Source organism: Ambystoma mexicanum, chromosome 5q, assembly GCF_040938575.1.
Source record: "Ambystoma mexicanum isolate Mex_15411 chromosome 5q, UKY_AmexF1_1, whole genome shotgun sequence".
In the NCBI taxonomy this organism is placed as follows: Eukaryota; Metazoa; Chordata; class Amphibia; order Caudata; family Ambystomatidae; genus Ambystoma; species Ambystoma mexicanum.
Window position 1 is genome coordinate 528909583 of NC_090933.1, and position 15915 is coordinate 528925497.

Sequence of the window (15915 nt, forward strand, 5' to 3'; positions counted from 1 at the left end):
ACCAGCTGGCCATATTTTACAATCGAGCGTCAGAATACCAAACAGGTAAGAGTTAGGTCTGGGAATTGAGTCCACTTTCCATCGTGTGTCCCATAAAGCGGAAGTGTCCAGCCGAGTGCAAGCAGGTGCCTTTTGCCCGCGTGTGCTGGGACACTGCAGCTTTGGACGTGAGCCAACTTGCCCTTTTCAGTGGGCCAGTACCCGTGACTCCAGTGAGAGAAGAGGAAAAGAAAGAACTTTCCCTTTCTCTGTCGAGTTGCCCCAGTGGCCTAATGGATAAGGCACTGGCCTCCTAAGCCAGGGATTGTGGGTTCGAGTCCCATCTGGGGTGGTTCGTGGCATTTTGTTCACACTTCTGCCAAAGCATGCAAAAGGTTTTTGCGGTAGTAGGGGGTGGGCGCAGGCTAGTACTTTGCTGGGCGCTGTGAAGTCCAGAACGTGCTCTGCTGGTAGCAGACTTTAAATGCGGGAGACTGCAGAGTGTAGCAACCCCTCATGTCAGCGAAGAGACACAGATGAGTGGTAAGAAAGACAGGGAAAATATGCTTTCTGGAATCAGAGCTCCTGCAGACAGGGCTCACTCTTCTGCCAGCTCCGACCTGCTCCGATGAAAACGAAATAAAAGAGCAAAGGCTGCGCACTTTGAACCAATTATTCGAAGCATCGTATTGAAATGAAATAAAAGGTTAACAGCCCTGGGTGGCATCAAAGTGGAATTTCCTGAATATGTCACCAATGCCATGCAATGCGCCTGTTGCACAGTATCACGCCTGTTGCCGGCCCTCGCGCGGATGACTCTTTGGGATAGCAGAAAGTGGACGGAAGACTTTTAGGATGATAGTAAAAAAAACAGAAGCGAGCACATGACTTTATTTGCGACGATTGGCGAGTTTTGAATAAAATAGTGAAAATGAAGTAAAAGCGTCTTGCTGGAGAATGCGGGCATCGATCCCGCTACCTCTCGCATGCTAAGCGAGCGCTCTACCATCTGAGCTAATTCCCCTCCTCCTCGAAGGCTCTCGATACACTGCTTCAGAGCTGAAGCACAGTCTCCGGCTCACACTTGCTTGGCTGTCCAGGGACCTGTAGTGCATAAAGCCCTTTCTCTTCATCTGCCGCAGAGGAAATCACAATCTCACCCCTTTGCCCAAAACAAAATACCTTCAGTGGAGCTACAAGTAAAGCTGCAGATGGCCATCCATTGCAACGAGGATTGGCCAACCAGGTATTAATAGCAGAGTGACTCCACTGCCACGCCCTTTCACGCTGGACCTGCGCTTGTGATCAAGAGGCTGCACGCCAGTCCCATAGACCCGAGAGCCCAATTGAAAAGGTGCTTGCTTCTCACTTTATTTCTCTCGCTATTTCTTGCTGTTTTAGGCCGCTGACACGCCGCCTGCAGCCAAAGGACCAGCGCTGGAGTGCCCTTTGTCATTTTTACCAGCTGGCCATATTTTACAATCGAGCGTCAGAATACCAAACAGGTAAGAGTTAGGTCTGGGAATTGAGTCCACTTTCCATCGTGTGTCCCATAAAGCGGAAGTGTCCAGCCGAGTGCAAGCAGGTGCCTTTTGCCCGCGTGTGCTGGGACACTGCAGCTTTGGACGTGAGCCAACTTGCCCTTTTCAGTGGGCCAGTACCCGTGACTCCAGTGAGAGAAGAGGAAAAGAAAGAACTTTCCCCTTCTCTGTCGAGTGGCCCCAGTGGCCTAATGGATAAGGCACTGGCCTCCTAAGCCAGGGATTGTGGGTTCGAGTCCCATCTGGGGTGGTTCGTGGCATTTTGTTCACACTTCTGCCAAAGCATGCAAAAGGTTTTTGCGGTAGTAGGGGGTGGGCGCAGGCTAGTACTTTGCTGGGCGCTGTGAAGTCCAGAACGTGCTCTGCTGGTAGCAGACTTTAAATGCCGGGAGACTGCAGAGTGTAGCAACGCCTCATGTCAGCGAAGAGACACAGATGAGTGGTAAGAAAGACAGGGAAAATATGCTTTCTGGAATCAGAGCTCCTGCAGACAGGGCTCACTCTTCTGCCAGCTCCGACCTGCTCCGATGAAAACGAAATAAAAGAGCAAAGGCTGCGCACTTTGAACCAATTATTCGAAGCATCGTATTGAAATGAAATAAAAGGTTAACAGCCCTGGGTGGCATCAAAGTGGAATTTCCTGAATATGTCACCAATGCCATGCAATGCGCCTGTTGCACAGTATCACGCCTGTTGCCGGCCCTCGCGCGGATGACTCTTTGGGATAGCAGAAAGTGGACGGAAGACTTTTAGGATGATAGTAAAAAAAACAGAAGCGAGCACATGACTTTATTTGCGACGATTGGCGAGTTTTGAATAAAATAGTGAAAATGAAGTAAAAGCGTCTTGCTGGAGAATGCGGGCATCGATCCCGCTACCTCTCGCATGCTAAGCGAGCGCTCTACCATCTGAGCTAATTCCCCTCCTCCTCGAAGGCTCTCGATACACTGCTTCAGAGCTGAAGCACAGTCTCCGGCTCACACTTGCTTGGCTGTCCAGGGACCTGTAGTGCATAAAGCCCTTTCTCTTCATCTGCGGCAGAGGAAATCACAATCTCACCCCTTTGCCCAAAACAAAATACCTTCAGTGGAGCTACAAGTAAAGCTGCAGATGGCCATCCATTGCAACGAGGATTGGCCAACCAGGTATTAATAGCAGAGTGACTCCACTGCCACGCCCTTTCACGCTGGACCTGCGCTTGTGATCAAGAGGCTGCACGCCAGTCCCATAGACCCGAGAGCCCAATTGAAAAGGTGCTTGCTTCTCACTTTATTTCTCTCGCTATTTCTTGCTGTTTTAGGCCGCTGACACGCCGCCTGCAGCCAAAGGACCAGCGCTGGAGTGCCCTTTGTCATTTTGACCAGCTGGCCATATTTTACAATCGAGCGTCAGAATACCAAACAGGTAAGAGTTAGGTCTGGGAATTGAGTCCACTTTCCATCGTGTGTCCCATAAAGCGGAAGTGTCCAGCCGAGTGCAAGCAGGTGCCTTTTGCCCGCGTGTGCTGGGACACTGCAGCTTTGGACGTGAGCCAACTTGCCCTTTTCAGTGGGCCAGTACCCGTGACTCCAGTGAGAGAAGAGGAAAAGAAAGAACTTTCCCCTTCTCTGTCGAGTGGCCCCAGTGGCCTAATGGATAAGGCACTGGCCTCCTAAGCCAGGGATTGTGGGTTCGAGTCCCATCTGGGGTGGTTCGTGGCATTTTGTTCACACTTCTGCCAAAGCATGCAAAAGGTTTTTGCGGTAGTAGGGGGTGGGCGCAGGCTAGTACTTTGCTGGGCGCTGTGAAGTCCAGAACGTGCTCTGCTGGTAGCAGACTTTAAATGCCGGGAGACTGCAGAGTGTAGCAACGCCTCATGTCAGCGAAGAGACACAGATGAGTGGTAAGAAAGACAGGGAAAATATGCTTTCTGGAATCAGAGCTCCTGCAGACAGGGCTCACTCTTCTGCCAGCTCCGACCTGCTCCGATGAAAACGAAATAAAAGAGCAAAGGCTGCGCACTTTGAACCAATTATTCGAAGCATCGTATTGAAATGAAATAAAAGGTTAACAGCCCTGGGTGGCATCAAAGTGGAATTTCCTGAATATGTCACCAATGCCATGCAATGCGCCTGTTGCACAGTATCACGCCTGTTGCCGGCCCTCGTGCGGGTGACTCTTTGGGATAGCAGAAAGTGGACGGAAGACTTTTAGGATGATAGTAAAAAAAACAGAAGCGAGCACATGACTTTATTTGCGACGATTGGCGAGTTTTGAATAAAATAGTGAAAATGAAGAAAAAGCGTCTTGCTGGAGAATGCGGGCATCGATCCCGCTACCTCTCACATGCTAAGCGAGCGCTCTACCATCTGAGCTAATTCCCCTCCTCCTCGAAGGCTCTCGATACACTGCTTCAGAGCTGAAGCACAATCTCCGGCTCACACTTGCTTGGCTGTCCAGGGACCTGTAGTGCATAAAGCCCTTTCTCTTCATCTGCGGCAGAGGAAATCACAATCTCACCCCTTTGCCCAAAACAAAATACCTTCAGTGGAGCTACAAGTAAAGCTGCAGATGGCCATCCATTGCAACGAGGATTGGCCAACCAGGTATTAATAGCAGAGTGACTCCACTGCCACGCCCTTTCACGCTGGACCTGCGCTTGTGATCAAGAGGCTGCACGCCAGTCCCATAGACCCGAGAGCCCAATTGAAAAGGTGCTTGCTTCTCACTTTATTTCTCTCGCTATTTCTTGCTGTTTTAGGCCGCTGACACGCCGCCTGCAGCCAAAGGACCAGCGCTGGAGTGCCCTTTGTCATTTTTACCAGCTGGCCATATTTTACAATCGAGCGTCAGAATACCAAACAGGTAAGAGTTAGGTCTGGGAATTGAGTCCACTTTCCATCGTGTGTCCCATAAAGCGGAAGTGTCCAGCCGAGTGCAAGCAGGTGCCTTTTGCCCGCGTGTGCTGGGACACTGCAGCTTTGGACGTGAGCCAACTTGCCCTTTTCAGTGGGCCAGTACCCGTGACTCCAGTGAGAGAAGAGGAAAAGAAAGAACTTTCCCCTTCTCTGTCGAGTGGCCCCAGTGGCCTAATGGATAAGGCACTGGCCTCCTAAGCCAGGGATTGTGGGTTCGAGTCCCATCTGGGGTGGTTCGTGGCATTTTGTTCACACTTCTGCCAAAGCATGCAAAAGGTTTTTGCGGTAGTAGGGGGTGGGCGCAGGCTAGTACTTTGCTGGGCGCTGTGAAGTCCAGAACGTGCTCTGCTGGTAGCAGACTTTAAATGCCGGGAGACTGCAGAGTGTAGCAACGCCTCATGTCAGCGAAGAGACACAGATGAGTGGTAAGAAAGACAGGGAAAATATGCTTTCTGGAATCAGAGCTCCTGCAGACAGGGCTCACTCTTCTGCCAGCTCCGACCTGCTCCGATGAAAACGAAATAAAAGAGCAAAGGCTGCGCACTTTGAACCAATTATTCGAAGCATCGTATTGAAATGAAATAAAAGGTTAACAGCCCTGGGTGGCATCAAAGTGGAATTTCCTGAATATGTCACCAATGCCATGCAATGCGCCTGTTGCACAGTATCACGCCTGTTGCCGGCCCTCGCGCGGATGACTCTTTGGGATAGCAGAAAGTGGACGGAAGACTTTTAGGATGATAGTAAAAAAAACAGAAGCGAGCACATGACTTTATTTGCGACGATTGGCGAGTTTTGAATAAAATAGTGAAAATGAAGAAAAAGCGTCTTGCTGGAGAATGCGGGCATCGATCCCGCTACCTCTCGCATGCTAAGCGAGCGCTCTACCATCTGAGCTAATTCCCCTCCTCCTCGAAGGCTCTCGATACACTGCTTCAGAGCTGAAGCACAGTCTCCGGCTCACACTTGCTTGGCTGTCCAGGGACCTGTAGTGCATAAAGCCCTTTCTCTTCATCTGCGGCAGAGGAAATCACAATCTCACCCCTTTGCCCAAAACAAAATACCTTCAGTGGAGCTACAAGTAAAGCTGCAGATGGCCATCCATTGCAACGAGGATTGGCCAACCAGGTATTAATAGCAGAGTGACTCCACTGCCACGCCCTTTCACGCTGGACCTGCGCTTGTGATCAAGAGGCTGCACGCCAGTCCCATAGACCCGAGAGCCCAATTGAAAAGGTGCTTGCTTCTCACTTTATTTCTCTCGCTATTTCTTGCTGTTTTAGGCCGCTGACACGCCGCCTGCAGCCAAAGGACCAGCGCTGGAGTGCCCTTTGTCATTTTTACCAGCTGGCCATATTTTACAATCGAGCGTCAGAATACCAAACAGGTAAGAGTTAGGTCTGGGAATTGAGTCCACTTTCCATCGTGTGTCCCATAAAGCGGAAGTGTCCAGCCGAGTGCAAGCAGGTGCCTTTTGCCCGCGTGTGCTGGGACACTGCAGCTTTGGACGTGAGCCAACTTGCCCTTTTCAGTGGGCCAGTACCCGTGACTCCAGTGAGAGAAGAGGAAAAGAAAGAACTTTCCCCTTCTCTGTCGAGTGGCCCCAGTGGCCTAATGGATAAGGCACTGGCCTCCTAAGCCAGGGATTGTGGGTTCGAGTCCCATCTGGGGTGGTTCGTGGCATTTTGTTCACACTTCTGCCAAAGCATGCAAAAGGTTTTTGCGGTAGTAGGGGGTGGGCGCAGGCTAGTACTTTGCTGGGCGCTGTGAAGTCCAGAACGTGCTCTGCTGGTAGCAGACTTTAAATGCCGGGAGACTGCAGAGTGTAGCAACGCCTCATGTCAGCGAAGAGACACAGATGAGTGGTAAGAAAGACAGGGAAAATATGCTTTCTGGAATCAGAGCTCCTGCAGACAGGGCTCACTCTTCTGCCAGCTCCGACCTGCTCCGATGAAAACGAAATAAAAGAGCAAAGGCTGCGCACTTTGAACCAATTATTCGAAGCATTGTATTGAAATGAAATAAAAGGTTAACAGCCCTGGGTGGCATCAAAGTGGAATTTCCTGAATATGTCACCAATGCCATGCAATGCGCCTGTTGCACAGTATCACGCCTGTTGCCGGCCCTCGCGCGGATGACTCTTTGGGATAGCAGAAAGTGGACGGAAGACTTTTAGGATGATAGTAAAAAAAACAGAAGCGAGCACATGACTTTATTTGCGACGATTGGCGAGTTTTGAATAAAATAGTGAAAATGAAGTAAAAGCGTCTTGCTGGAGAATGCGGGCATCGATCCCGCTACCTCTCGCATGCTAAGCGAGCGCTCTACCATCTGAGCTAATTCCCCTACTCCTCGAAGGCTCTCGATACACTGCTTCAGAGCTGAAGCACAGTCTCCGGCTCACACTTGCTTGGCTGTCCAGGGACCTGTAGTGCATAAAGCCCTTTCTCTTCATCTGCCGCAGAGGAAATCACAATCTCACCCCTTTGCCCAAAACAAAATACCTTCAGTGGAGCTACAAGTAAAGCTGCAGATGGCCATCCATTGCAACGAGGATTGGCCAACCAGGTATTAATAGCAGAGTGACTCCACTGCCACGCCCTTTCACGCTGGACCTGCGCTTGTGATCAAGAGGCTGCACGCCAGTCCCATAGACCCGAGAGCCCAATTGAAAAGGTGCTTGCTTCTCACTTTATTTCTCTCGCTATTTCTTGCTGTTTTAGGCCGCTGACACGCCGCCTGCAGCCAAAGGACCAGCGCTGGAGTGCCCTTTGTCATTTTTACCAGCTGGCCATATTTTACAATCGAGCGTCAGAATACCAAACAGGTAAGAGTTAGGTCTGGGAATTGAGTCCACTTTCCATCGTGTGTCCCATAAAGCGGAAGTGTCCAGCCGAGTGCAAGCAGGTGCCTTTTGCCCGCGTGTGCTGGGACACTGCAGCTTTGGACGTGAGCCAACTTGCCCTTTTCAGTGGGCCAGTACCCGTGACTCCAGTGAGAGAAGAGGAAAAGAAAGAACTTTCCCCTTCTCTGTCGAGTGGCCCCAGTGGCCTAATGGATAAGGCACTGGCCTCCTAAGCCAGGTATTGTGGGTTCGAGTCCCATCTGGGGTGGTTCGTGGCATTTTGTTCACACTTCTGCCAAAGCATGCAAAAGGTTTTTGCGGTAGTAGGGGGTGGGCGCAGGCTAGTACTTTGCTGGGCGCTGTGAAGTCCAGAACGTGCTCTGCTGGTAGCAGACTTTAAATGCCGGGAGACTGCAGAGTGTAGCAACGCCTCATGTCAGCGAAGAGACACAGATGAGTGGTAAGAAAGACAGGGAAAATATGCTTTCTGGAATCAGAGCTCCTGCAGACAGGGCTCACTCTTCTGCCAGCTCCGACCTGCTCCGATGAAAACGAAATAAAAGAGCAAAGGCTGCGCACTTTGAACCAATTATTCGAAGCATCGTATTGAAATGAAATAAAAGGTTAACAGCCCTGGGTGGCATCAAAGTGGAATTTCCTGAATATGTCACCAATGCCATGCAATGCGCCTGTTGCACAGTATCACGCCTGTTGCCGGCCCTCGCGCGGATGACTCTTTGGGATAGCAGAAAGTGGACGGAAGACTTTTAGGATGATAGTAAAAAAAACAGAAGCGAGCACATGACTTTATTTGCGACGATTGGCGAGTTTTGAATAAAATAGTGAAAATGAAGTAAAAGCGTCTTGCTGGAGAATGCGGGCATCGATCCCGCTACCTCTCGCATGCTAAGCGAGCGCTCTACCATCTGAGCTAATTCCCCTCCTCCTCGAAGGCTCTCGATACACTGCTTCAGAGCTGAAGCACAGTCTCCGGCTCACACTTGCTTGGCTGTCCAGGGACCTGTAGTGCATAAAGCCCTTTCTCTTCATCTGCCGCAGAGGAAATCACAATCTCACCCCTTTGCCCAAAACAAAATACCTTCAGTGGAGCTACAAGTAAAGCTGCAGATGGCCATCCATTGCAACGAGGATTGGCCAACCAAGTATTAATAGCAGAGTGACTCCACTGCCACGCCCTTTCACGCTGGACCTGCGCTTGTGATCAAGAGGCTGCACGCCAGTCCCATAGACCCGAGAGCCCAATTGAAAAGGTGCTTGCTTCTCACTTTATTTCTCTCGCTATTTCTTGCTGTTTTAGGCCGCTGACACGCCGCCTGCAGCCAAAGGACCAGCGCTGGAGTGCCCTTTGTCATTTTTACCAGCTGGCCATATTTTACAATCGAGCGTCAGAATACCAAACAGGTAAGAGTTAGGTCTGGGAATTGAGTCCACTTTCCATCGTGTGTCCCATAAAGCGGAAGTGTCCAGCCGAGTGCAAGCAGGTGCCTTTTGCCCGCGTGTGCTGGGACACTGCAGCTTTGGACGTGAGCCAACTTGCCCTTTTCAGTGGGCCAGTACCCGTGACTCCAGTGAGAGAAGAGGAAAAGAAAGAACTTTCCCCTTCTCTGTCGAGTGGCCCCAGTGGCCTAATGGATAAGGCACTGGCCTCCTAAGCCAGGGATTGTGGGTTCGAGTCCCATCTGGGGTGGTTCGTGGCATTTTGTTCACACTTCTGCCAAAGCATGCAAAAGGTTTTTGCGGTAGTAGGGGGTGGGCGCAGGCTAGTACTTTGCTGGGCGCTGTGAAGTCCAGAACGTGCTCTGCTGGTAGCAGACTTTAAATGCCGGGAGACTGCAGAGTGTAGCAACGCCTCATGTCAGCGAAGAGACACAGATGAGTGGTAAGAAAGACAGGGAAAATATGCTTTCTGGAATCAGAGCTCCTGCAGACAGGGCTCACTCTTCTGCCAGCTCCGACCTGCTCCGATGAAAACGAAATAAAAGAGCAAAGGCTGCGCACTTTGAACCAATTATTCGAAGCATCGTATTGAAATGAAATAAAAGGTTAACAGCCCTGGGTGGCATCAAAGTGGAATTTCCTGAATATGTCACCAATGCCATGCAATGCGCCTGTTGCACAGTATCACGCCTGTTGCCGGCCCTCGCGCGGATGACTCTTTGGGATAGCAGAAAGTGGACGGAAGACTTTTAGGATGATAGTAAAAAAAACAGAAGCGAGCACATGACTTTATTTGCGACGATTGGCGAGTTTTGAATAAAATAGTGAAAATGAAGAAAAAGCGTCTTGCTGGAGAATGCGGGCATCGATCCCGCTACCTCTCGCATGCTAAGCGAGCGCTCTACCATCTGAGCTAATTCCCCTCCTCCTCGAAGGCTCTCGATACACTGCTTCAGAGCTGAAGCACAGTCTCCGGCTCACACTTGCTTGGCTGTCCAGGGACCTGTAGTGCATAAAGCCCTTTCTCTTCATCTGCCGCAGAGGAAATCACAATCTCACCCCTTTGCCCAAAACAAAATACCTTCAGTGGAGCTACAAGTAAAGCTGCAGATGGCCATCCATTGCAACGAGGATTGGCCAACCAGGTATTAATAGCAGAGTGACTCCACTCCCACGCCCTTTCACGCTGGACCTGCGCTTGTGATCAAGAGGCTGCACGCCAGTCCCATAGACCCGAGAGCCCAATTGAAAAGGTGCTTGCTTCTCACTTTATTTCTCTCGCTATTTCTTGCTGTTTTAGGCCGCTGACACGCCGCCTGCAGCCAAAGGACCAGCGCTGGAGTGCCCTTTGTCATTTTTACCAGCTGGCCATATTTTACAATCGAGCGTCAGAATACCAAACAGGTAAGAGTTAGGTCTGGGAATTGAGTCCACTTTCCATCGTGTGTCCCATAAAGCGGAAGTGTCCAGCCGAGTGCAAGCAGGTGCCTCTTGCCCGCGTGTGCTGGGACACTGCAGCTTTGGACGTGAGCCAACTTGCCCTTTTCAGTGGGCCAGTACCCGTGACTCCAGTGAGAGAAGAGGAAAAGAAAGAACTTTCCCCTTCTCTGTCGAGTTGCCCCAGTGGCCTAATGGATAAGGCACTGGCCTCCTAAGCCAGGGATTGTGGGTTCGAGTCCCATCTGGGGTGGTTCGTGGCATTTTGTTCACACTTCTGCCAAAGCATGCAAAAGGTTTTTGAGGTAGTAGGGGGTGGGCGCAGGCTAGTACTTTGCTGGGCGCTGTGAAGTCCAGAACGTGCTCTGCTGGTAGCAGACTTTAAATGCCGGGAGACTGCAGAGTGTAGCAACGCCTCATGTCAGCGAAGAGACACAGATGAGTGGTAAGAAAGACAGGGAAAATATGCTTTCTGGAATCAGAGCTCCTGCAGACAGGGCTCACTCTTCTGCCAGCTCCGACCTGCTCCGATGAAAACGAAATAAAAGAGCAAAGGCTGCGCACTTTGAACCAATTATTCGAAGCATCGTATTGAAATGAAATAAAAGGTTAACAGCCCTGGGTGGCATCAAAGTGGAATTTCCTGAATATGTCACCAATGCCATGCAATGCGCCTGTTGCACAGTATCACGCCTGTTGCCGGCCCTCGCGCGGGTGACTCTTTGGGATAGCAGAAAGTGGACGGAAGACTTTTAGGATGATAGTAAAAAAAACAGAAGCGAGCACATGACTTTATTTGCGACGATTGGCGAGTTTTGAATAAAATAGTGAAAATGAAGAAAAAGCGTCTTGCTGGAGAATGCGGGCATCGATCCCGCTACCTCTCGCATGCTAAGCGAGCGCTCTACCATCTGAGCTAATTCCCCTCCTCCTCGAAGGCTCTCGATACACTGCTTCAGAGCTGAAGCACAATCTCCGGCTCACACTTGCTTGGCTGTCCAGGGACCTGTAGTGCATAAAGCCCTTTCTCTTCATCTGCGGCAGAGGAAATCACAATCTCACCCCTTTGCCCAAAACAAAATACCTTCAGTGGAGCTACAAGTAAAGCTGCAGATGGCCATCCATTGCAACGAGGATTGGCCAACCAGGTATTAATAGCAGAGTGACTCCACTGCCACGCCCTTTCACGCTGGACCTGCGCTTGTGATCAAGAGGCTGCACGCCAGTCCCATAGACCCGAGAGCCCAATTGAAAAGGTGCTTGCTTCTCACTTTATTTCTCTCGCTATTTCTTGCTGTTTTAGGCCGCTGACACGCCGCCTGCAGCCAAAGGACCAGCGCTGGAGTGCCCTTTGTCATTTTTACCAGCTGGCCATATTTTACAATCGAGCGTCAGAATACCAAACAGGTAAGAGTTAGGTCTGGGAATTGAGTCCACTTTCCATCGTGTGTCCCATAAAGCGGAAGTGTCCAGCCGAGTGCAAGCAGGTGCCTTTTGCCCGCGTGTGCTGGGACACTGCAGCTTTGGACGTGAGCCAACTTGCCCTTTTCAGTGGGCCAGTACCTGTGACTCCAGTGAGAGAAGAGGAAAAGAAAGAACTTTCCCCTTCTCTGTCGAGTGGCCCCAGTGGCCTAATGGATAAGGCACTGGCCTCCTAAGCCAGGGATTGTGGGTTCGAGTCCCATCTGGGGTGGTTCGTGGCATTTTGTTCACACTTCTGCCAAAGCATGCAAAAGGTTTTTGCGGTAGTAGGGGGTGGGCGCAGGCTAGTACTTTGCTGGGCGCTGTGAAGTCCAGAACGTGCTCTGCTGGTAGCAGACTTTAAATGCCGGGAGACTGCAGAGTGTAGCAACGCCTCATGTCAGCGAAGAGACACAGATGAGTGGTAAGAAAGACAGGGAAAATATGCTTTCTGGAATCAGAGCTCCTGCAGACAGGGCTCACTCTTCTGCCAGCTCCGACCTGCTCCGATGAAAACGAAATAAAAGAGCAAAGGCTGCGCACTTTGAACCAATTATTCGAAGCATCGTATTGAAATGAAATAAAAGGTTAACAGCCCTGGGTGGCATCAAAGTGGAATTTCCTGAATATGTCACCAATGCCATGCAATGCGCCTGTTGCACAGTATCACGCCTGTTGCCGGCCCTCGCGCGGATGACTCTTTGGGATAGCAGAAAGTGGACGGAAGACTTTTAGGATGATAGTAAAAAAAACAGAAGCGAGCACATGACTTTATTTGCGACGATTGGCGAGTTTTGAATAAAATAGTGAAAATGAAGAAAAAGCGTCTTGCTGGAGAATGCGGGCATCGATCCCGCTACCTCTCGCATGCTAAGCGAGCGCTCTACCATCTGAGCTAATTCCCCTCCTCCTCGAAGGCTCTCGATACACTGCTTCAGAGCTGAAGCACAGTCTCCGGCTCACACTTGCTTGGCTGTCCAGGGACCTGTAGTGCATAAAGCCCTTTCTCTTCATCTGCCGCAGAGGAAATCACAATCTCACCCCTTTGCCCAAAACAAAATACCTTCAGTGGAGCTACAAGTAAAGCTGCAGATGGCCATCCATTGCAACGAGGATTGGCCAACCAGGTATTAATAGCAGAGTGACTCCACTGCCACGCCCTTTCACGCTGGACCTGCGCTTGTGATCAAGAGGCTGCACGCCAGTCCCATAGACCCGAGAGCCCAATTGAAAAGGTGCTTGCTTCTCACTTTATTTCTCTCGCTATTTCTTGCTGTTTTAGGCCGCTGACACGCCGCCTGCAGCCAAAGGACCAGCGCTGGAGTGCCCTTTGTCATTTTTACCAGCTGGCCATATTTTACAATCGAGCGTCAGAATACCAAACAGGTAAGAGTTAGGTCTGGGAATTGAGTCCACTTTCCATCGTGTGTCCCATAAAGCGGAAGTGTCCAGCCGAGTGCAAGCAGGTGCCTTTTGCCCGCGTGTGCTGGGACACTGCAGCTTTGGACGTGAGCCAACTTGCCCTTTTCAGTGGGCCAGTACCCGTGACTCCAGTGAGAGAAGAGGAAAAGAAAGAACTTTCCCCTTCTCTGTCGAGTGGCCCCAGTGGCCTAATGGATAAGGCACTGGCCTCCTAAGCCAGGGATTGTGGGTTCGAGTCCCATCTGGGGTGGTTCGTGGCATTTTGTTCACACTTCTGCCAAAGCATGCAAAAGGTTTTTGCGGTAGTAGGGGGTGGGCGCAGGCTAGTACTTTGCTGGGCGCTGTGAAGTCCAGAACGTGCTCTGCTGGTAGCAGACTTTAAATGCCGGGAGACTGCAGAGTGTAGCAACGCCTCATGTCAGCGAAGAGACACAGATGAGTGGTAAGAAAGACAGGGAAAATATGCTTTCTGGAATCAGAGCTCCTGCAGACAGGGCTCACTCTTCTGCCAGCTCCGACCTGCTCCGATGAAAACGAAATAAAAGAGCAAAGGCTGCGCACTTTGAACCAATTATTCGAAGCATTGTATTGAAATGAAATAAAAGGTTAACAGCCCTGGGTGGCATCAAAGTGGAATTTCCTGAATATGTCACCAATGCCATGCAATGCGCCTGTTGCACAGTATCACGCCTGTTGCCGGCCCTCGCGCGGATGACTCTTTGGGATAGCAGAAAGTGGACGGAAGACTTTTAGGATGATAGTAAAAAAAACAGAAGCGAGCACATGACTTTATTTGCGACGATTGGCGAGTTTTGAATAAAATAGTGAAAATGAAGTAAAAGCGTCTTGCTGGAGAATGCGGGCATCGATCCCGCTACCTCTCGCATGCTAAGCGAGCGCTCTACCATCTGAGCTAATTCCCCTACTCCTCGAAGGCTCTCGATACACTGCTTCAGAGCTGAAGCACAGTCTCCGGCTCACACTTGCTTGGCTGTCCAGGGACCTGTAGTGCATAAAGCCCTTTCTCTTCATCTGCCGCAGAGGAAATCACAATCTCACCCCTTTGCCCAAAACAAAATACCTTCAGTGGAGCTACAAGTAAAGCTGCAGATGGCCATCCATTGCAACGAGGATTGGCCAACCAGGTATTAATAGCAGAGTGACTCCACTGCCACGCCCTTTCACGCTGGACCTGCGCTTGTGATCAAGAGGCTGCACGCCAGTCCCATAGACCCGAGAGCCCAATTGAAAAGGTGCTTGCTTCTCACTTTATTTCTCTCGCTATTTCTTGCTGTTTTAGGCCGCTGACACGCCGCCTGCAGCCAAAGGACCAGCGCTGGAGTGCCCTTTGTCATTTTTACCAGCTGGCCATATTTTACAATCGAGCGTCAGAATACCAAACAGGTAAGAGTTAGGTCTGGGAATTGAGTCCACTTTCCATCGTGTGTCCCATAAAGCGGAAGTGTCCAGCCGAGTGCAAGCAGGTGCCTTTTGCCCGCGTGTGCTGGGACACTGCAGCTTTGGACGTGAGCCAACTTGCCCTTTTCAGTGGGCCAGTACCCGTGACTCCAGTGAGAGAAGAGGAAAAGAAAGAACTTTCCCCTTCTCTGTCGAGTGGCCCCAGTGGCCTAATGGATAAGGCACTGGCCTCCTAAGCCAGGGATTGTGGGTTCGAGTCCCATCTGGGGTGGTTCGTGGCATTTTGTTCACACTTCTGCCAAAGCATGCAAAAGGTTTTTGCGGTAGTAGGGGGTGGGCGCAGGCTAGTACTTTGCTGGGCGCTGTGAAGTCCAGAACGTGCTCTGCTGGTAGCAGACTTTAAATGCCGGGAGACTGCAGAGTGTAGCAACGCCTCATGTCAGCGAAGAGACACAGATGAGTGGTAAGAAAGACAGGGAAAATATGCTTTCTGGAATCAGAGCTCCTGCAGACAGGGCTCACTCTTCTGCCAGCTCCGACCTGCTCCGATGAAAACGAAATAAAAGAGCAAAGGCTGCGCACTTTGAACCAATTATTCGAAGCATCGTATTGAAATGAAATAAAAGGTTAACAGCCCTGGGTGGCATCAAAGTGGAATTTCCTGAATATGTCACCAATGCCATGCAATGCGCCTGTTGCACAGTATCACGCCTGTTGCCGGCCCTCGCGCGGATGACTCTTTGGGATAGCAGAAAGTGGACGGAAGACTTTTAGGATGATAGTAAAAAAAACAGAAGCGAGCACATGACTTTATTTGCGACGATTGGCGAGTTTTGAATAAAATAGTGAAAATGAAGAAAAAGCGTCTTGCTGGAGAATGCGGGCATCGATCCCGCTACCTCTCGCATGCTAAGCGAGCGCTCTACCATCTGAGCTAATTCCCCTCCTCCTCGAAGGCTCTCGATACACTGCTTCAGAGCTGAAGCACAGTCTCCGGCTCACACTTGCTTGGCTGTCCAGGGACCTGTAGTGCATAAAGCCCTTTCTCTTCATCTGCCGCAGAGGAAATCACAATCTCACCCCTTTGCCCAAAACAAAATACCTTCAGTGGAGCTACAAGTAAAGCTGCAGATGGCCATCCATTGCAACGAGGATTGGCCAACCAGGTATTAATAGCAGAGTGACTCCACTCCCACGCCCTTTCACGCTGGACCTGCGCTTGTGATCAAGAGGCTGCACGCCAGTCCCATAGACCCGAGAGCCCAATTGAAAAGGTGCTTGCTTCTCACTTTATTTCTCTCGCTATTTCTTGCTGTTTTAGGCCGCTGACACGCCGCCTGCAGCCAAAGGACCAGCGCTGGAGTGCCCTTTGTCATTTTTACCAGCTGGCCATATTTTACAATCGAGCGTCAGAATACCAAACAGGTAAGAGTTAGGTCTGGGAATTGAGTCCACT

The 15915-nt window shown here is 50.6% G+C and overlaps 22 non-coding genes across 22 annotated transcripts; 11 read left to right on the top strand and 11 right to left on the bottom strand.

Annotated features, from left to right (window-relative positions):
• Nucleotides 1-258: 258 nt before the first annotated feature.
• TRNAR-CCU (transfer RNA arginine (anticodon CCU)) lies at nt 259-331 on the top strand. Its single transcript has one exon. It is a non-coding gene; the product is annotated as a tRNA-Arg (tRNA).
• Nucleotides 332-930: 599 nt separating this feature from the next.
• On the bottom strand, nt 931-1003 carry TRNAA-AGC (transfer RNA alanine (anticodon AGC)). The gene has a single exon. It is a non-coding gene; the product is annotated as a tRNA-Ala (tRNA).
• A 694-nt stretch (nt 1004-1697) lies between these two features.
• On the top strand, nt 1698-1770 carry TRNAR-CCU (transfer RNA arginine (anticodon CCU)). The gene has a single exon. It is a non-coding gene; the product is annotated as a tRNA-Arg (tRNA).
• A 600-nt stretch (nt 1771-2370) lies between these two features.
• TRNAA-AGC (transfer RNA alanine (anticodon AGC)) lies at nt 2371-2443 on the bottom strand. The gene has a single exon. It is a non-coding gene; the product is annotated as a tRNA-Ala (tRNA).
• A 694-nt stretch (nt 2444-3137) lies between these two features.
• TRNAR-CCU (transfer RNA arginine (anticodon CCU)) lies at nt 3138-3210 on the top strand. Its single transcript has one exon. It is a non-coding gene; the product is annotated as a tRNA-Arg (tRNA).
• A 600-nt stretch (nt 3211-3810) lies between these two features.
• TRNAA-AGC (transfer RNA alanine (anticodon AGC)) lies at nt 3811-3883 on the bottom strand. Its single transcript has one exon. It is a non-coding gene; the product is annotated as a tRNA-Ala (tRNA).
• A 694-nt stretch (nt 3884-4577) lies between these two features.
• Nucleotides 4578-4650, top strand: TRNAR-CCU (transfer RNA arginine (anticodon CCU)). The gene has a single exon. It is a non-coding gene; the product is annotated as a tRNA-Arg (tRNA).
• A 600-nt stretch (nt 4651-5250) lies between these two features.
• TRNAA-AGC (transfer RNA alanine (anticodon AGC)) lies at nt 5251-5323 on the bottom strand. The gene has a single exon. It is a non-coding gene; the product is annotated as a tRNA-Ala (tRNA).
• Nucleotides 5324-6017: 694 nt separating this feature from the next.
• Nucleotides 6018-6090, top strand: TRNAR-CCU (transfer RNA arginine (anticodon CCU)). Its single transcript has one exon. It is a non-coding gene; the product is annotated as a tRNA-Arg (tRNA).
• Nucleotides 6091-6690: 600 nt separating this feature from the next.
• On the bottom strand, nt 6691-6763 carry TRNAA-AGC (transfer RNA alanine (anticodon AGC)). The gene has a single exon. It is a non-coding gene; the product is annotated as a tRNA-Ala (tRNA).
• A 694-nt stretch (nt 6764-7457) lies between these two features.
• On the top strand, nt 7458-7530 carry TRNAR-CCU (transfer RNA arginine (anticodon CCU)). The gene has a single exon. It is a non-coding gene; the product is annotated as a tRNA-Arg (tRNA).
• A 600-nt stretch (nt 7531-8130) lies between these two features.
• TRNAA-AGC (transfer RNA alanine (anticodon AGC)) lies at nt 8131-8203 on the bottom strand. Its single transcript has one exon. It is a non-coding gene; the product is annotated as a tRNA-Ala (tRNA).
• Nucleotides 8204-8897: 694 nt separating this feature from the next.
• Nucleotides 8898-8970, top strand: TRNAR-CCU (transfer RNA arginine (anticodon CCU)). The gene has a single exon. It is a non-coding gene; the product is annotated as a tRNA-Arg (tRNA).
• Nucleotides 8971-9570: 600 nt separating this feature from the next.
• On the bottom strand, nt 9571-9643 carry TRNAA-AGC (transfer RNA alanine (anticodon AGC)). The gene has a single exon. It is a non-coding gene; the product is annotated as a tRNA-Ala (tRNA).
• A 694-nt stretch (nt 9644-10337) lies between these two features.
• Nucleotides 10338-10410, top strand: TRNAR-CCU (transfer RNA arginine (anticodon CCU)). The gene has a single exon. It is a non-coding gene; the product is annotated as a tRNA-Arg (tRNA).
• A 600-nt stretch (nt 10411-11010) lies between these two features.
• TRNAA-AGC (transfer RNA alanine (anticodon AGC)) lies at nt 11011-11083 on the bottom strand. Its single transcript has one exon. It is a non-coding gene; the product is annotated as a tRNA-Ala (tRNA).
• A 694-nt stretch (nt 11084-11777) lies between these two features.
• TRNAR-CCU (transfer RNA arginine (anticodon CCU)) lies at nt 11778-11850 on the top strand. The gene has a single exon. It is a non-coding gene; the product is annotated as a tRNA-Arg (tRNA).
• A 600-nt stretch (nt 11851-12450) lies between these two features.
• TRNAA-AGC (transfer RNA alanine (anticodon AGC)) lies at nt 12451-12523 on the bottom strand. Its single transcript has one exon. It is a non-coding gene; the product is annotated as a tRNA-Ala (tRNA).
• A 694-nt stretch (nt 12524-13217) lies between these two features.
• TRNAR-CCU (transfer RNA arginine (anticodon CCU)) lies at nt 13218-13290 on the top strand. Its single transcript has one exon. It is a non-coding gene; the product is annotated as a tRNA-Arg (tRNA).
• A 600-nt stretch (nt 13291-13890) lies between these two features.
• Nucleotides 13891-13963, bottom strand: TRNAA-AGC (transfer RNA alanine (anticodon AGC)). Its single transcript has one exon. It is a non-coding gene; the product is annotated as a tRNA-Ala (tRNA).
• A 694-nt stretch (nt 13964-14657) lies between these two features.
• TRNAR-CCU (transfer RNA arginine (anticodon CCU)) lies at nt 14658-14730 on the top strand. The gene has a single exon. It is a non-coding gene; the product is annotated as a tRNA-Arg (tRNA).
• A 600-nt stretch (nt 14731-15330) lies between these two features.
• Nucleotides 15331-15403, bottom strand: TRNAA-AGC (transfer RNA alanine (anticodon AGC)). The gene has a single exon. It is a non-coding gene; the product is annotated as a tRNA-Ala (tRNA).
• Nucleotides 15404-15915: the final 512 nt, after the last annotated feature.